Below are 15405 nucleotides of genomic sequence, written 5' to 3'. Positions count from 1 at the left end.
TGTGACAAAACTTCGCATTTTAGAGTGGCCTTTTACTGTCCCCAGCACAAGGTGCACCTGTGTAATGATCATGCTGTTTAATCAGCTTCTGCCACACCTGTCAGGTGGATGGATTATCTTGGCAAATGAGAAATGCTCACTAACAGGTATGTAAACAAGTTTGTGCACAAAATTTGAGTTAAATAAGGTTTCCTTATATGAACTGTAATTCAGTAATATCTTAGAAATTGTTGCATGTTGCGTTTATATTTTTGTTCAGTATATTTTCATATACCCACATATGCCATTGGGTTTGCCTTGTTAGATATCAGTTGTTATGTTGTATCTTTCTGATGCCGACTCGAGACCCATCATTGTCGTCTCTCATTGGTTAGCTGCATAGAAGGTGTGGTCTTGGTAGAAGATGTTGCGCTCTTTTGGCAAATTAATTCATTTGAGTAGCGAAAGCAATTCCCACATCGAAAAACACCATTCCATTCTTGGGGGTGGAAAACGTCAAGAAACGTGCAAGTTTATGAAATTCGACCTGTGGAGGAATCAACGACTTCTGCGATGTGAACTTTGAGGAATTAAATCCATGAGAAGCGTGGAACATTTCCGGCATCTTTTATTTCAGCTCATGAAACATGGCACCAAAACTTTACATGTTGCGTTCATATTTTTCTTCGGTGTAGAAATGGTCAGAAAATGACCATAATTTCACCAAAAAATGTCAGATTAATTCACAAAAAAAGTGCTGATAATTCACGCCTGAATTTAAGCTTGTCATCAAACCTCCAACTCCCATTTACTGTAATTGTAGCCTGCAGACTTTAGATCACTTTTGAAAGTTACATCCATCTTAACTGTAATGTCAATGGTTGAACAGCCCCTTTAAGGTCCGGGCTTTAGCTGGTTCAGCTGTGGTCCACGCAGAGCGTTTCCCTTTCACAGACACACAGAGAGAGAACCTGCTGGGCTTGGCTAGCTCGCTGACGTTTCTGTCCCATCCCTTTGAAAGAAAGCCCCCAGCCGCACTCTGATTCACTTCCTCTGTCTGTGTGTGTGTGTGTGTGTGTGTGAGAGAGAGAGAGAAATGGGCCACTTGAAGGGGTTGAATCATATACTGAACTGGTCCAGTGAATGAGAGTGGAGGCATCCTCTGTGGGGAGACATTACAGTGGGAGACATGTCAGTGTTGTTTAGATAGGAAATGAAGGTACTCAGGGTTGTTTAGATAGGAAATGAAGGTACTCAGGGTTGTTTAGATAGGAAATGAAGGTACTCAGGGTTGTTTAGATAGGAAATGAAGGTACTCAGGGTTGTTTAGATAGGACATGAAGGTACTCAGGGTTGGGTTGTTTTCTCATTGTAAGTATGTTAGTGGGTTTATCTAAGTATGACTATAGTTTTGGATCATAGAGCAGCAGAGAAAGCCTTCTGGTTTGTGTTAGTTCGTCACTTTCCTCTTAATAGCTAACTTTTTATTGCACAGAGGGAAAGACAAAGAGCAGAAAATACACACATGTAATGTGTGAGACAAAGAAGAGGGAAATTGAGAAACTGATGTTTTTGCCTAGTGTCAATGAAGACACATATCCTTCATATATGTGTTGCACGTTGCAGCAAAATGTTATTTTCATTACTTCTAGTCTGTGGCATCTTGAAGTCCCACAGACAGCAATATTAAAGACGACACCCTCCAAGGGGATTATGCTGGTCGGCAATGAGCTTGAACTGAAATGGCACGGATGCCATCTGTCTCAATGGTAGGCCTCCTTGGTATTAGTATGACTTGTTGCATACAAATGTATAGTGCATTGGAAAAGTATTCAGACCACTTCACTTTTTCCACATTTTGTTGCGATACAGCTTTATTCTAAAATTGATTAAATTCCCCTCATTCATCTACACACAATACCCCATAATGACAAAATAAATTGTTATTTTATTTTATTTACATAAGTATTCAGACTCTTTGCTATGAGACTCGAAATTGAGCTCAGGTGCATCCTGTTTCCATTGATCATCCTTGAGATGTTCCTACAATGTGCTTGGAGTCCACCTGTGGTAAATTCAATTGGACATGATTTGGAAAGGCACACACCTGCATTTATGAGGTCCCACAGTTGACAGTGCATGTCAGAGCAAAAACCAAGCCATGAGGTCGAAGAATTGTCTGTAGAGCTCCGAGACAGGATTGTGTCGAGGCACAGATCTGGGGAAGGGTATGAACAAATGTCTGCAGCTTTGAAGGTCCACCAAGAACAAAGTGGCCTCCATCATTCTTAAATGGAAGAAGTTTGGAACCACCAAGACTCTTCCTAGAGCTGGCTGCCTGGCCAAACTGAGCAATCAGGGGAGAAGGGCCTTGGTCAGGGAGGTAACCAAGAACCCAATGGTCACTCTGACAGAGCTCTAGAGTTCCTCTGTGGAGATGGGAGAACCTTCCAGAAGGACAACCATCTCTGAAGCACTCCAACCAATCAGGATTTTATGGTAGAGTGGCCAGACAGAAGCCACTTCTCAGTAAAAGGCACATGACAGGAGTTTGCCAAAAGGCACCTAAAGGACTCTCAGACCATCCAAAACAAGATTCTCTGGTCTGATGAAACCAAGATTGAACTCTTTGACCTGAATGCCAAGCGTCACAACTGGAGGAAACCAGGTACCGCTCATCATCTGGCCAATACCATCCCTATGGTGAAGCATGGTGGTGGCAGCTTCCTGTTGTGTGGATGTTTTTCAGGGGCAGGGAAACTAGTCAGGATCAAGGGAAAGATGAACAGAGCAAAGTACAGAGAGAGATCCTTGATGAAAACTTGCTCCAGAGCGCTCAGGATCTCAGACTGGAGGCGAAAGTTCACCTTCCAACAGGACAACGACCCTAAGCACACAGCCAAGACAATGCAGGAGTTGTTTCGGGATGGGGAGTGTATACCAGCTAAACTGCTTACTGACTGTACACTGTAACGTTACTGCATGATTGTAGTGGGTTTACTGACCTCTTAGTTCTCTGAATGTCCTGGAGTGGCCCCGCCAGAGCCTGGACTTGAACCCGATCAAACATCTCTGGAGAGACCTGAAGATAGTTGTGCAGTGACGCTCCCCATCCAACCTGACAAAGCTTGAGAGGATCTGCAGTGAAGAATGGGAGAATCTCCCCAAATACAGTTGTGCTAAGCTTGTAGCATCATACCCAAGAAGACTCAAGGCTGTAATCGCTGCCAAAGGTGCTTCAACAAAGTACAGAGTAAAGGGTAAGAATACTATTTTGATTCCAGGTAGAACGCTTTTGGGTTCCATGTATAGTAGAGCCCTACAGAGGGTTCTAGATGGAACCCAAAATGATTCTTCCTGGAACCAAAAAGGGTTTTACATGGAACCAAAAATAGTTATCCTATGGGGACAGCTGAATAACCTTTTTTAAGAGTGTAGGGAATAGGGTGCCATTCAGGTCTAGTATGGTCCTGGGTATAGAGATGGCTTCCCCCTGTGATGTCAGAGGAGATGGTGAGTTTAGGATCTTTTGAAGGGAAACTTCACCACTTTTTAACCTCCTATTCGTTAAATGTGGTGAAGTGCCTCTCGACTATTGACATAAAACCACGCAGGAAAGATTACCCTCGGTGGGGGACTGCCTTCAAAAAAATCCTGCTACAGAGAGAATCAGTGATGTGCTATTTCAGCATTTTCCATACTCAGTCCTGAGGAACACATTTCGTTTTTTTTGCCATAGCACTACACCGTGGATTCAAATAACAAACTTTTCCATCAAGCTTTGATTATTTGAATCAGCTGTGTTGTTCGAGGGCAAAAACCATAACGTGCAACCCTTGAGGTCCCCGGAACCAAGTTTGGGAAACGCTGTCCTATTTAGTCGTAGTTTTTGGGAGGTTTGAAGACTGGAAGTGGTTGAAGTGGGAGCCTGATTTTCGAAGGGCTGAGTCTCCACTCCCCCGAGTTTAATCAGCTTGAGTCCTGTAGAGGTACACCAATGATTAAAAGCAAGATGCTCTTTTTAAATACTTCAAGCAGGCACCCAAGCTGTTATACCTTGTTACAAATGAGCTTTTTGATAATTGCCAGGGCAACAGACAGGGAAGACGCACAGATGAACGCACACACACAAAAAACAAACATAAAAATGGATTTACCAGGAAGGCCATATGCAAAGGGTAATCCTTTAGGGCTTTAGATAAGTATTCAAGCACTTGTGACTTTGTTCACAACATTCTATATATATCAAGTTTTTCTCTTAATTCCCTCAGTTATATTACACACCATAAGACTGATATATAATTTTTATCAATGTTTATAATTTTCAATTATTCTAATGTGTCTGCAACCCAGAATTTGTAAAGACATTCCTTTTATAACATTCTTCTTACTTACGCACACACATGCACACTAACATTAGGAGAGCCATCTTCTTCTCCAGAATTCTCACCACAGTTTCTCACTACCCAGCTGACAGTTCCAGTCCCCCCCAGATAAAGGAAACCTGGAGGGGTACTCCCTGTCCTGTCTTATCTTCCCAGAGTTATAGCCGGGTCGGTTCAACCATAGTTTAAAGATCCTCTGTGTTTTCTTTCGGCACACAAATACATTCCTCTCTTCCCCAGTCCAACCTAGTTGGACCTATGTTTAATATTTTGAATTACTCCTTATCCATGCTACATAACCTCTAATCCCTAATGGTTAAGTTTCCGGGTACTATTATTTAATCATTTATCTTAAACCTTATAAATTATTTTATCAAAGACGCAGGACATGAATTGTATTCCAATGTTCTAACAAAGCAGGAGGCATCGCTCGACCAATAGAAGTCTCTCTGTGCATTTCAGCTAAGGATACACAGGCTCATGATTCACCCAGGCGATTTGGAGAGCGATATCATTTGCGCTTGTTCTGATGTGCGTCATGTTGGCGACAGGGCAGTACTCTGAAACTATTATGATCTCTCTCTCTCTCTCTCTCTCTCTCTCTCTCTCTCTCTCTCTCTCTCTCTCTCTCTCTCTCTCTCTCTCTCTCTCTCTCTCTCTCTCTCTCTCTCTCTCTCTCTCTCTCTCTCTCTCTCTCTCTCTCTCTCTCTCTCTCTCTCTCTCTCTCTCTCTCTCTCTCTCTCTCTCTCTCTCTCTCTCTCTCTCTCTCTCTCTCTCTCTCTCTCTCTCTCTAATAAGAGAACAAAATGAAACAGAGGAATAGAAAAACAAACGAAACAGATCAAACCGTTTTCATCCAAGCTCCCAAGGGATGAGAGGGAACAGCTAACCTGATACAACATTATTATTTTGTAGCTGTGGTTTGTGCCATTTCATTCTGTGGCACAAAGTGTGTGTCTGTGCGGATTAGGAGTACTATCGTTTATATCATTAGTGAGTGCTATTTGGTTGATGTTGTCATTTCCTTTGGACTGTTTTGGAATAATGAAATGAGGCAGTCTATCATTTCACAATTCCCAAATTAGTCAATTGTTATGTACGCACCATTTAAATTTTTCAGTGAGTCACTTCATAATACACTTAACCTACCGACTGGTGTATTTAAATAAAATAAATCATAGCCCAAAGGTAGTTTATTCAATTCTTCAAATTTTTCACAACTTTGTCAAGCAACCTGTTCTTAACAAATCTTTATAATTGTTTAGGATTTCTGTATCATTATGGACTTTAAAAAACACCTTCTGGTCCTCCGTGGGAATCAAACCCACAACCCTGGAGTTGCAAGTGCCGTGTTCTAGCAACTGAGCCCCGCGAGAGACATGGGGTCATTTTAACAAGTGACAATAAGCGATCAGGGCTTTCACCTGGATTAACCTGGTCAGTCTATATTAGCGTTTCCCATAATGAACAAAATTGCCGATATACTGTGTGCTTAGTTGGAGTCAAACAGCTCATAAAAGTCTCAGTGGTATGAATACTTGGTAGAACTGTAAAACAAAGACCTGCCACCCTCTGAATGTACTGTACACATAGTGCCGTTTGTGTGTATTATCTGAAAAATAGTTATTCTACTGAAAATGTTACATAACAGTGGAGGCTCCTCAGAGGAGGAAGGAGACTACCCCCCTCAGTCAATTTCATAAAAATGAATGTCTACAGTAGCCTCAACAGCACTCTGTAAGGTAGCAACTTGGTGCAGCCGGAGGACAGCTAGCTTCCGTCCTCCTCTGGGTACATTGACTTCAATATAAAACCTAGGAGGCTCATGGTTCTCATCCTCTTCCATAGACTTACACAGTAATTATGACAACTTCCAGAGGACGTCCTCCAACCTATCAGAGCTCTTGCAGCATGAACTGACATGTTGTCCACCCAATCAAAGGATCAGAGAATGAATCTAGTACTGAAAGCATAAGGTACAGCTAGCTAGCACTGCAGTGAATAAAATGTGTCGTAGTTGACTCAGAGAGAGAAAGACAATAGTTGAACAGTTTTGAACAAATATATTTCTTCCAAAATGAAGGAGAAGCAAGAGAGGGATGCTATGTTAGCTAGCTGTCTATGACTATCCAATACAACACTGGAACTCTTCCAAGTCAAGGTAAGCTTTTGGTTTTACTAATTTATTACCAGGGCCCGAGCTAAACTGCTTACACTGTAATGTTACTGCACAATTGTAGTGGGTTTACTAATGCGTTAGTTCTCTTAGCTATGTTGACTATGATGTTACTTTAGCTAATATGGTGACAATGATGTAGGCTGTGTGTAGCGGTTATGATATGGTTTGGCTTGGAAAGTTTTTTTTCACCTGGTGACATACAGCGGATGTGTTGTGTATTGAAGTCCACAAGTGAAGGGAAAAGGTGAGAGGAGGAGAGCGCATAGATGCAAGAAGGAATACAACATGGCTGCTATGAAAGTGAACTGTGTTTACGTGTGATCAGGGGTGTATTCATTCCGCCAATTCTGTTGAAAAACGCTTCTTAAACGGAAGCAAACAGAACGAAATAGGGATAAACATACCTGAATTTATCAAATAGAAACTCTCGTTTGCAACTGTTGGACTAATGATTACACCCGAGATCAGCTAGATGCAGGCAAGAGTGTGCAAGGCAGTATTAAATGTGTCACTGTCTGTCCATGTGTTACTGCCCGTCACCTAAAAATGTTAGCTCGAACTGTGTGCACCTACTGTACGTCGTAAACTTTCATTCATAGGCTAGGTTGTAGCAACCTCATGATGGGTATAGGGGAAATTCGATTATCATATAGTAGCCTAAACCTATCGCTCTTACATTGAACTGGGTGAATGTAATATGAATGACAGTCCTCTAATATGCTGTAATAGAAATAAGGCCTTGCTCATGAAAAAAATGTTTTGTCCTCCCTCATCTTAAACGGCAATGACCACCGCTGTTGTATAAATACCAAAATTCCTACAATATCCTCCAATATTCTATATGTGCAACTTGTTATGATATTGTTTCACTAGAAGCGATGCAAATGGAGGCTGTGGGGTAAGTAAATGATGAAGACAAAGGCATGTTTTTGGTCAATGTCTCTCAGGATCACCTTTTTAAGTCAATTGAATCACTTTTTTGCCAGTAAAATGAACTACTTCAAATGTTGGTGTACTGCCCCCTTAGTGGCAGTCTTCTTTACCACATAAATATGACAGGTTCATATTTACTTCAAATTGATCACTGACAGGGATGTAAACAAATATGTTGAGAGCTTGATGGTTAATCAACCTTACCCTCTTTCACCATGGGCCCATTGCTGGAAGTTCTTACATTCAAGTATGTAGCTTTAGTTAGCCTGTAACATATAGTCTCAGGGTCTTCACGTACAGTGTGGTTATGTAAGGCTGAGGAAGAAGGCATCCGGGGCCATAGTAATCATAATAGTCCTGAGGTCTATCTCAACCTTATTTATCTTGTCTCATCGCTGCAACTCCTCAACGGGACCAGGAGAGGCGAAGGTGGAGTCATGCGTCCTCAGAAACATGACCGGCCTAACCTCGCTCCTGAACACCCGCCAGCTTAACCCGGAAGCCAGCCGCACCAATTTGTCAGAGGAAACACTGTTCAACTGGCGACCGGGGTCAGCCTGCAGGCACCCAGCTCGCCACAAGGAGTCGCTAGAGCGCCATGAGCCAAGTAAATCCCCCCCCGGCCAAACCCTCCCCTAAACCGGACGACACTGGGCCAATTGTGCGCCGTCCTATGGGACTCCCAGCCAAGTCCGGTTGTGGCACAGCCCGGGAATGAACCCGGGTCTCTAGTAACCTCTCTAGCACTGCGATGCAGTGCCTTAGAACTCTGCGCCGCACGGGAGGCCTATATCTCAGCATTCCTGATCAACAGCTGGCTTGAGTCCCATGGCTCCAACTCCATAGGGCGAAGTAGAGTTGAATAATGCATCCGCCCTCTCCTTTAGCCATCCCTCTCTCTCCCTATCTTCCCTGATCCCCCCCTCCTTCTCATTCCCTCGGCAGACCTGTTAGCTCACCTCGGTAGACTGTTCTGAGACCTGTCAGCTCACCTGTGCCTCCTGGTGATGTTGAGAAAGTAAACAGAAAACTGATCACCATCTATACCAGATGGGCAGCCAGCTGACAGAGGGCCACAATGTCCCCACGGTGGCGCTGACAGAGGGCCACGATGTCCCCACGGTGGCGCTGACAGAGGGCCACGATGTCCCCACGGTGGCGCTGACAGAGGGCCACAATGTCCCCACGGTGGCGCTGACAGAGGGCCACAATGTCCCCACGGTGGCGCTGACAGAGGGCCACGATGTCCCCACGGTGGCGCTGACAGAGGGCCACGATGTCCCCACGGTGGCGCTGACAGAGGGCCACAATGTCCCCACGGTGGCGCAGACAGAGGGCCACAATGTCCCCACGGTGGCGCTGACAGAGGGCCACGATGTCCCTACGGTGAAGCTGACAGGTGTGTATAGGGTCCTGACGTCGTTGTCACATTGATGATTACTGTGGGGGATTTTTTGTGTGTGTGTGTGTGTTTGTGTATTCATATCAGGTTTATGCTAAACATGTTTCAACATCAGAGTTTAGTGTGAGTATCCTCTGACCTTCTGTTCTGTTCCCCTGTCACCCAGAGGCGAGGACTGAGGCGTCCCAGATGAAGACTGGGACTCAGCTGAGAGACATAAAACTTTTCTGTGTAAAAAGATCTCATTATAATAATCACTCAGTTGAAAGGTTATTTCACCCAAGATTAATGTTTTTTCCTCCGTGGTCCACAGTTGATATGTTCCGGACAAATACTTTAATGTCTTTGTTGAGACTGTTTTTTTTGTTGTTTAACATGGTAAGTATAGAATGCAGCTCTGACTTGTGCATTTCTATAACCAACACTAGATGGCAGTGTAGTACAGAGGCACAGTGCCACAGCTCCCCATCTTCTGCATGTCTGTACTGAAGTCATCATTTGGATCGCTTTGTTTATTCACACAGGCCATATCCCAAATTACACTTTATTCCCTACATAGTGCACTACTTCTGACCTGCTCTGGTCAAAGGTAGTGCACTATGTAGGGAATAAAGTGCCATTTGGGACGCAAACTGAATTGATGACAGAGGGGTGGTAACTGCAATCATCCTTAAAGGGTGCATCTCAATACTCTCAATAAAGCTGACATTTCAATGTAACATTTCTGGTGTTGATTCAGGAGTTAAATTCACTGTGTACATGTGAAATTAACACTAAGTGGGGTAAAATAAGCCCCAGTGCTGGTGTTAATAACCAGAATTATTGTTTTCCATTGTAGCGAGTAAAACAATCCTATCAAAACCACATCCATTATTATATTTCCCAGCATGCTCTACTGCAGGGTTATTAATCTTTTTAGGATTGTTGTTAACATCTGTGTTTTTGCATGTACATTGATCGATTAACTATACAAAGATAAATAACATACAGTAAAAAAAAAGTGTTTAGTATCTTACCCCATTTTTCTCACCAATTTCGATCTTGTCTCATCGCTGCAACTCCCCAACGGGCTCGGGAGGCGAAGGTCGAGTCGTGTGTCCCCCAAAACATGACCCGCCAAACCGCGCTTCTTAACACCCACCTGCTTAACCCGGAAGCCAGCCGCACCAATGTGTCAGAGGAAACACTGTTCACCTAACGACGAGGTCAGCCTGCAGGCACCCGACCCGTCACAAGGAGTCGCTAGAGCGCAATGAACCGAGGAAAGCCCTGCTGGCCAAACCCGGACGACGCTGGGCCAATTGTGCGCCTCCCTATGGGACTTCTGATCACGGCAAGTTGTGACACCACTGTGTTCGGACAAAACTAGATCATCAACTAGGCCAATAAGTAAGACCTTATGATATATGTAATGTATTATCATAGAGTATCATTTTAATGATAACATTCACCCAGGAACTCACTTGGGGAAATTCAGAGGCCTTTAAAAGGAAAGAGTTCAACGACCATGTCTCTGTCACTAACAAATACAGTTATGGGTGTTAACTCTACAATTTACTCAAAAAGAAAAGGCACCCTGGGAAATATGCAAATGAGGCTTTAAAGTGATAAAACACCCCAACAAATATTTACTGCAACATTACATGTGTTCATGTCTTACACTGAGAAAGTGTAACAGCGTCAGCACTAAGCAGAGTGAGTCCAGTGTACTCTAAACCAAATGTTATGTTTTACACTGTAGGTGTTGCATATTACTCTAGAGCTATGCAAACACCACAATCAAGTTCCTTTGAACACATTAAGGGTGAAATGGGGAACACTGCAACAGAGTTAAATATTTAACACTTAATTATTATTTTTTTAACACCAGTACAGTGAGACTCATTTGTTCACTGAAAATAGTGTACATTTTACACTTGCAGAGTTGAATGTACACCATTGATTTTGCTGTGTGCATTACCTCATGCCTAAATTCAAGGTCAGAGAACGCATGAAGAGAAATGTGCATGAAAAGGGAATTAAGTTCCATTTAAGTACGCGTCTCCCGGGTCTGAAGTGGCCCCCATATGTGTTAAAAAGAGTGCATCGCAATACTATTTAAAAAGGGCACATTTCAAAACTCGTAATGAGGGGTATATCTCAACACTTAATGAGGGCTGCACCTTAATACTCTTAAAATGGATACATCTCAATCCTCTTAATGAGGGGTGCATTTTAATACTCTTAAAATGGATGCATTTTAATACTCTTAAAATGGATGCATCTCAATACTCTTAAAATGGATGCATCTCAATACTCTTAAAATGGGGCTGCATCTTAAGTGTAAAATTGGCACATCTCAATACCCTTAAAAAGGGGTATGTCTCAATAGTCGAAAGGGAATTCTTCATCAATTACTATACTAGTAAAGAACATTGGCCATGCAGTGTACAAAATATACTGTACTTCTAGACCAGTGGTTGCCTACCTTTTTGGTTACTGAAGTTTGCTTTGCCGGAGTACCCCTGAAGTACCCCCTCATGTGCATTTTACCAGAAGGCCTATGGTCTGAGTTCAAGTACCCCTGTGGATAGGCCAAGTACCACCAGGGGTCCTAGTACCGCTGGCTGGGAACCGCTGAACTACAGGGAGACGATGTGTAGCACATCAAAGATAATCGTTACACATATCGTTACTCTTTGTATTTATTCCTCTATTATTTATATTTTTTCTCTCTCTGCATTGTTGGGAAGGGCCCGTAAGTAAGCATTAACTGTTAGTCTACACCTGTTGTTTACGAAGTATGTGACAAATAAAATTTGATTTGAGATAATCGGTCTCCTGATGTAGTGTAGTATAAAGTGGATACATTTATTTTAAGAGGAGGCAAGAAGTTCCGCCTTGAGGTACTTCATCAAATACAGCAGTTTTTCTTTATTTTCAACAGAGATATAATACAGTAGATTGCACATTGAACATCATGAAAATTACTCTTTGTAAAAAAAAAAAAAATACGACTTCTTCTCTGACTTGAAATATATTATGCGTATTACAACAAATGCAAAAGCTCACATTCTGAATATGCGATGCAAGAGGCAAAGCAGCTATAACCACAGGCAATACAGACATACTGCGTAGATGAATGGTTCTATGTCTTACCATGGCTACAAATGAGTAGAACATCCAGATGGTTACAACTTACACATGTAATAGTCTATATAAAAGTGATTTCAGTCCATGTACATGATTAAATATATACAGTGTTAACACAAATAGAATGAAACAAATATTGAGAAGACTGTTCTAATCTGAAGAAACACTCAAATTTGTTTGGCAATTTTAACGCTTGGATTTCTCCTCAAAATATATTACTTATCCTTTAAACTGAACAAAGTTATCAAGTGGAAACATGCCATATGTAATTTATGGAGATCCAATGTAGAAATGTTGCCTGTGGAACAACCATAACACTATCAGATGTTTTAAAATTTAGCCACACGTTTCTCCATCCCAATACCCTTCTCCTTTTTTGCTATTCCCTTTCCCCCCCCCCTTTATATAGCTAATCTTATATTTATCATGTTGAACACTGTGGGTAGAAACTTCTAGGCTGTCAATGAGACTACTGAACAAGAAAAAACACAATATTGTTCATAAATAACAATTACTAACATCAGTCGCAACATTGAACATCGACAATAGTTGTGTCCTCTAAATTGATAATTGACTTTAAATGTACTAAGATGGAACTATGAGGTCTTACTATGGCATAAATACTGTAGCTTAAATATATAATGTACAGTTGAAGTCGGAAGTTTACATACACTTAGTTTGGAATCATTAAACTTGTTTTTCAACCACAAGAAATTTCTTGTTAACATACTATAGTTTTGGCAAGTTGGTTAGGATGACACAAGTCATTTTTCCAACAATTGTTTACAGACAGATTATTTCACTTATAATTCACTGTATCACAATTCCAGTGGGTCAGACGTTAACATACACCAAGTTGTTTAAAGCTTTAAATAGCTTGAGAAGCTTCTGATAGGCTAATTGACATAATTTGAGTCAATTGGAGGTGTACCTGTGGATGTATTTCAAGGCCTACCTTCAAACTCAGTGCCTCTTTGCTTGACATCATGGGAAAATCAAAAGAAATCAGCCAAGACCTCAGAAAAATAATTGTAGACCTCCACAAGTCTTCTTCATCCTTGGGAGCAATTTCCAAACGCCTGAAGGTACCGTGTTCATCTGTACAAACAATAGTATGCAAGTATAAACACCATGGGACCACGCTCAGGAAGGAGACGCGTTTTGTTTCCTAGAGATGAACGTACTTTGGTGCGAAAAGTGCCAATCAATCCCAAAACAACAGCAAAGGACCATGTGAAGATGCTGGAAGAAACAGGTACAAAAGTATCTATATCCACAGTAAAACGAGTCCTATATCGACATAACCTGAAAGGCCGCTCAGCAAGGAAGAAGCCACTGCTCCAAAACCGCCATAAAAAAGCCAGACTATGGTTTGCAACTGCACATGGGGACAAAGATCATGCTTTTAGGAGGAATGTCCTCTGGTCTGATGAAAAAAAAATTGAACTGTTTGGCCATAATGACCATCGTTATGTTTGGAGGAAAAAGGGAGACGCTTGCAAGCCGAAGAACACCATCCCACCCGTGACGCACGGGGGTGGCAGCTTCATGTTGTGGGGGTGCTTTGCTGCAAGAGGGACTGGTGCACTTCACAAAATCGATGGCATCATGAGGAAGGGAAATTATGTGGATATATTGAATCAACATCTCAAGACATCAGTCAGGAAGTTAAAGCTTGGTCGCAAATGGGTCTTCCAAATGGACAATGACCCCAAGCATACTTCCAAAGTTGTGGCAAAATGGCGTAAGGACAACAAAGTCAAGGTATTGGAGTGGCCATCACAAAGCCCTGACCTCATTCCTATAGAAAATGTCTGGGCAGAACTGAAAAAGCGTTTGCGAGCAAGGAGGCCTACAAACCTGACTCAGTTACACCAGCTCTGTCAGGAGGAATGGGCCAAAATTCACCCAACTTATTCTGGGAAGCTTGTGGAAGGCTATCCGAAATGTTTGACCCAAGTTAAACAATTTAAAGGTAATGCTATCAAATACTAATTGAGTGTATGTAAACTTCTGACCCACTGGGAATGTGATGAAAGAAATAAAAGCTGAAATAAATCATTCTCTCTACTATTATTCTGACATTTCACATTCTTAAAATAAAGTGGCGATCCTAGCTGACCTAAGACAGGGAATTTTTACTAGGATTAAATGTCAGGAATTGTGAAAAACTGAGTTTAAATGTATTTGGCTAAGGTGTATGTAAACTTCCGACTTCACAACTGTATATGAAACAAGATGTATTTTAAAGTTAGTCACATTTAACACCTAAGATTTTTTTCTAACAGGGTATTTCCTTAATCACTGTCACATTCCTAACGATACCCTATTCCCTACATAGCAAACTACTTATGGCAGGGCCCATAGGGCTCTGGTCAAAAGTAGTGCACTATATAGGGAATAGGGTGCCATTTGGGACAAAACCAAGAATCCAAAACCAAACAGCTTGCATCTGGCTATGTCTCTGTATACTTTGTATGCATATGCAATCTGATACAAAACTTGTTTTAAATATACATTTTACATTTCCAGTGATTTACTCAATTTCCAAAGAGCAGTATTCTTGTACAGGTACACTACCGGTCAAAAGTTTTACAACACCTACTCATTCAAGGGGTTTTCTTTATTTTTACTATGTTCTACATTGTAGAATAATAGTGTAGACATCAACACTATGAAATAACACATATGGAATCATGTAGTAACCAAAAAAGTGTTAATCAAATCTATATATTTTCAAATAGCCACCCTTTGCCTTGATGACAGCCTTGCACACTCTTGGCAATCTCTCAATTATGATAAGAACCGCTCAAATAAGCAAAGAGAAATGACAGTCCTTCATTACATGAAGTTCAGTCAGTACAGAAAATTTCAAGAACTTTGAACTTTTCTTCAAGTGCAGTCGCAAAAACCATCAAGCGCTATGATGAACCTAGCTCTCATGAGGACCGCCACAGGAATGGAAGACCCAGAGTTACCTCCGCTGCAGAGGATAAGTTCATTAGAGTTACCAGCCTCATAAATTTCAGCCCAAATTACATTTACATTACATTTAAGTCATTTAGCAGACGCTCTTATCCAGAGCGACTTACAAATTGGGGTGCTTTGCTGGTGACACTGTCTGTGATTTATTTAGAATTCAAGGTACACTTAACCAGCATGGCTACCACATCATTCTGCAGCGAAATGCCATCCCATCTGGTTTGGGCCTAGTGGGACTATCATTTGTTTTTCAACAGGACAATGACCCAACACACCTCCAGGCTGTGTAAGGGCTATTTTACCAAGAAGGAGAGTGATGGAGTGCTGCATCAGATGACCTGGCCTCCACATTCCCTTGACCTCAACCAAATTGAGATGTGTTTTTTTAAAACCTTTATCTAACTAGGCAAGTC

Source organism: Salvelinus namaycush, chromosome 39 (genome assembly GCF_016432855.1).
Source record: "Salvelinus namaycush isolate Seneca chromosome 39, SaNama_1.0, whole genome shotgun sequence".
Taxonomy (NCBI): Eukaryota; Metazoa; Chordata; class Actinopteri; order Salmoniformes; family Salmonidae; genus Salvelinus; species Salvelinus namaycush.
Note: the sequence above shows the minus strand (reverse complement) of the source record.